Source organism: Apium graveolens, chromosome 11, assembly GCF_009905375.1.
Source record: "Apium graveolens cultivar Ventura chromosome 11, ASM990537v1, whole genome shotgun sequence".
Classification (NCBI taxonomy): Eukaryota; Viridiplantae; Streptophyta; class Magnoliopsida; order Apiales; family Apiaceae; genus Apium; species Apium graveolens.
Window position 1 is genome coordinate 165,665,850 of NC_133657.1, and position 5,309 is coordinate 165,671,158.

The following is a 5,309-nucleotide window of genomic DNA, read 5'->3' on the forward strand; positions in this document are numbered from 1 at the left end:
TATATGATTTTACTGAGTACTTTTAATTGGAATTTAAAAAAAATAAATGCAAGTATTTTAACGTAAATAAACTAGAATGTTAATAAACTTGTATATATATATTATTATATTAGCAAGTTGTTAATACTTATAATATTATTTTACTTTTATCTTTTAGTTGTTAAAGATTGTAACAGGACTTTGTACATATAAATATATATTCTACCTAACCAAATTTTCTTGTAGTAGTATTTTTAAGGATTTTTGAAGATTACCGCCAAGCTAGAACCTATAAAGAATTAGATTATAACAAAAAAGTGCCCTAGTTTTTTATTAAACTGAAACAAGTACCATTCTCAGCCTGAATGAAGTGAAAAGGAAAAATTCATAGCCAACTTAAATAACAAAGATAATTGTTAATTGACTTTGTATAAGCATACTGTTTGACTTCTTTTTGATATACTCTAGTAGAATTAGTTCTTACATCAACATAGTGTAGTAACACGGTACTCTTCCCCGTAATGTATGAAGAGACAAAATATTTCTTAAAATAATAATTTTTAATATTTAAACAAAAATAAAGAGACACAACTATTTATTTTGTGGAAATTCAAAGCAAAAAACTAATGAGCCGTTAAAATAGCTCAAAATTTTAAAATTTTATAGTCAAAAAATAAAACATTAGCAGTTTCTTTCAATGTGTATGCTACAAAAAGAAAAATGCTTACTTGGTTAAGAAAAAATTCGTGTAGATCATCTTAGTCTCACTAATAATCTACTGCTGCAATTCTTTAATTGGGTCATATGAGCATCCTATTATTTAGGTCATATCTTGAGTTCCAGAAGTTTGAATTGAAAGATTTACAGTCCACGTGAAGATAACGGATTTTTCTTCATTCTACAATGATCTAAATATCAAATTAAAACTGATGCGGCCTAGAGTTACTGAGGGGGAGAGGGGGGGAGAGAGGGGGAGGGAGAGAGAGAGAGAGAGATACAGAGAGACGAGGATTACTACTTTTCTTTTTGTAAAAGATTGATGGTTTTCTTCTCTATTCTCATTAATATCAATTATGTGTTCTTATCTTATGTGTTTTGTTAATCTAGTCACGAGTGAGTAGATTTTTAGTCTAAGGTTAAGTTGAACCCTAGTTATGATTGATGTGTGATTTCCCAATCCCCCAAGTTAGTTATATTACATGTCCTTACTTATTGAGTTGTTTTTAAATAACAATTACATGTCAGATGTGATTATATGTTTGAACCAATATCTATTTATCAACGAAAGTGGGAAATAAGTGATTGTGATTTATCCAATAAGAACATGAATTTCTTCATGAAAATAGGTAGAACGGATTGTTAGAAAGTTAAGATGATGTGTTTAACGTCTCTAAATTACATGATATCATGAAAATATGATTGATTGTATTTTAGAGTAGCAATTAATACGCGAGAGAGGTTTTTGGTATTTTATAGGGCGAGTCTTTCCTCTTGAGTAGTATATGATTGATTGGGGCAGGAAATCGTAATTGCTTTGATTAATGCTAGTGGGGATACTTAATTCTATATGTTTTTAGTTATTTGATTAATACAACATTTTTGCTTTAGGTATAATTTTAGTTAAATAAACTCTCGATTTTTATTGTGTTACTTGTTTAGTTAAATCGAGTCAAGAATTATTAGCGATTGGTACCTTTGTCTCTATGAGATCGACTCTGACTTACCTAATTAATTGTTAGAAGGATTTTTTAGATATCATTATTTGATAGGCATGCGACAACTTTGTCACGGATGATGAAACAATTGATGATATAGAGATTTTTACCAGAGGGCTATGAGTCTAAGATATATATTGGTTGTAAACAAGAAGATAATATGGCTCAATATTATGAACCGAATCATGTTGAGAATGTGTTCGATATATAAAAGTCCTCAACCAAATTTGGGTAGTTTGTTGAATGTATGAGATAAAGAGGCGATTGAGTTTGATTATGTTAATATGAAAAAACCATTTGAAAAGAGTGGAACACGTTGGAGAATATTATGAGATAGTAAGTTTTGAAAATCGTATGTCTACGGATTATGATGAAATTCATGTTATTAAAGAACATGAAAATAACGAGGATGGAGAAGAAAGCAAGTAAATCTCGATGATGTTTATGAAGATGAAAATGGTGTCGAGCTACATGTTGAAGGCGTACCAAATTTATCCTTGGAAACTTATATATTAGTGAATAATTTGCGATATCAAAGCTTAACTCATACAGTATGCAAGGTGAGTCTCCAAATTTTTGGGATTGTTGTGAATCGTCAATATCACGATAATATTAATTTCAATGATACGGTAGATGAAATCAAGCTGACTTTACAAATTTACCTAGCACCCTATATTATTGTTTAGAATAAGTCACTGGTTGTCACTAACGTAAGTGAAAATTATGTGATAGACATTGATAGTTCGAAGTGCAAAGATACTACATTTTATGATATATTTGATGTGGATTCAGGTGAGTTAGTAATATATAGATCATATCAGTTTTATTTGAATTTATGTCACAAAAGTTGGGAGTATAAATTGACAATGATGGAGGGCATATTTTTATCCATTGAACGATATGAGTGTCTAGAATCCTTTTTTTAAATTTGTGGTGCTTGTTTATACAAGTAGTGGGTTTAAAGAAGTTAAAGTTAGTTCAAGTGTTGTTTTCATAATATTTTAATCTTAGCGGGAATTTCATGTATAAAATTCTAATATCGTGTTTTCTTATAAATATACCAACGTGGAGAGATTATAAGGAGAAATAAAATGTAGTTCATTGTCTAGGTGAGAACTCGAGGTCGATTTCTTTTGAAGTGGAGGAGTCTGATGTAGGAGGATTTTCGGTGCATATTAAGGGTATGATGAATGTGACAAGACCAAAGACATGATCATGTTGAGTATTGTATGACCATGCTGATGAAAATATATGATGACATGATCATGCCGCCGTTGGATTGCATGAACATGCCAATAGTGGAAAAGTTAACAATAGTTTTTTACTAAGGATTGTAGATAAATTTAACAATATGGATGGTAGATATTGCATGCTCATACTCAAAAATCCATGATCACCCTATTTTTAATTATTATTTTTGTTGTGCAAGACATGCCTGAACAATAACAAGACTAAGTCAAATTGACAACCCTAAGTAAGTTGTATTGTAATCTTAGTTTGCATTTTGTATTGTAACATTTAAAGTCTTTAAAAATGTCAAATAGCAGACTGGAGTCTTTTTCTTTAAACAGTATCAAGCCTAAGAATTCTATCTGGAAGAAGATCAAGAAGATCATGCCTCAGCAGAATTATGAAGAAGTTTGGAGTTGAATAAATCTGTTTTGAGAAAAATGTTCTAAGTCAAGATCTCTACAAGTCACAGATTTAGTGTTATAGAGAAGTCATTCGAGAACTCCAGAATGACTTATAGAGAACTCATGAAAGCTACTAGAGAACTCAGAGATATCGACAAACTAAATTGAAGACATGAAGATTGGGGATATCGACAAGTCATTTCTTCACTAGAGAACTCAGAGTTATCAACAAGTCAAATATCACTAGAGAACTCTGAGTTATCGACAAGTCAAATTTCACTAGAGAACTCAGAGATATCGACAAGTCAAAATTCATTATAGAACTCTGAGTTATCGACAAGTCAAATATCACTAGAGAACTCTAAGTTATCAACAAGTCAACAAGTCACTAGAGAACTCAGAGATATCGATAAGACAAAGTGAAGATATGAAGATGAGAGATCTCGACAAGCTAAGTTCTCTTATAGATTACTCAGAGAACTCTATAAGTCAAATATACTATAGAGTAATGAGATATCTCGATAAGCCAATATACTTATCGAGATGTCAAGCTCTCTATATACCAAACTGGAGATCTCGAGGTAAAACTTAAAGTACAAAGTGCAGACCAGTTCAATATCCAAGAATAACAATCAAAAAATAATCCAACCAGTTGAATTGAAAAGTCTACAAAAAATAGCTTGAAGAGTGTGCAAGATCAAGGGTGAAGATTAACTGACAAAGAAAGATCAAAGTTAACATAGTATGCAAAGACATGCTAAGCCAGAAATGGAAGATATACTTTTCCTAAAATGGAATGATTAGTGACAGTTTGCTAAAGTTAATAGAATCTCTTATTATACACTCTATAAACCAGTAGTTAACTGTCATATAAAGTTAACACTGGTCCTTTGTTAGATGTAACAATTTAGATCAGAAAAATTTTGTATTCTCTCAAGGAAAAAGCTAAGCTCTTTAGCAACATATTCTTAATTTTAATATAAAATTAAGTGAGTTTTGAAATATTTGTGTTCACTGTTATTTCTTGTTTAATTTCAGTATTAACACATCTCACTGCAAGATTTAATTCACTTTGTTCACAACCATAAAAACTTCAAGAAAAACATAAAAACACAAAAACCCAAAAACACATTCACCCCCCCCCCCCCGTTGTGTGTAATTCATTACCTAACAATTTATTTTTAATTAGGATTTGTTTTTAGTTTATTTTAGGATTTTCTATCCCTACATAAACAATCTTACTATGTAACATATGATCTATATTTTAAAACCTAAGTGTTTTTCTCTAACATTTCTTGTGAAATCAAGAAAACTTGTAGATTAAAGTTTTGTCTTGTGGATTTAAGGCATTAAAGGATTTTTCGTGTAACGTTCCTTTCGAGTTGCGAGGATTAGCGCTAGCTTTTACCGAGCTTCCCTGCTTCCAACCATAGAAATTTCTCGAACAACCTAAGAGCATCTTCAATGGTGGTGCTAAAAAGAATGTCAAAATGTCATGTATCATGATATGGCATGACACTCTTGTTGGCTACCCATTGGAGGCTTAAGGGTACCAACCAAAGTATTTAATTTTTGGCACCTTTTGGCACGCTTCCAAAATGAAAACAATGTTATATATCCAAATAAATGTTAGGAGAAAAAACACACACGCATATTCCAGATTCAATTCTACCAATACAGAGTACGCACACAAAACATATATATTGTGGAAAAACTCACGTCCCAACTTGTATAATTAATCCAGATAATTATCAATAATAAATCAAAACATAACACCTAAATGGTGTCTCAAACTAATACGTGAGCCAACCAATACTCAAGCATTTCCTAACCGATACCTAAGACGACTACTTCTCTTAAGCATACCTACCAAACATAATATGACTATGTATATATAGCCATCAAAAATTTAGCCAACATAACATAACTAATCCGATTAAAATAATAATTGTCAATCCATACAGTTATTGTCAATCCATAC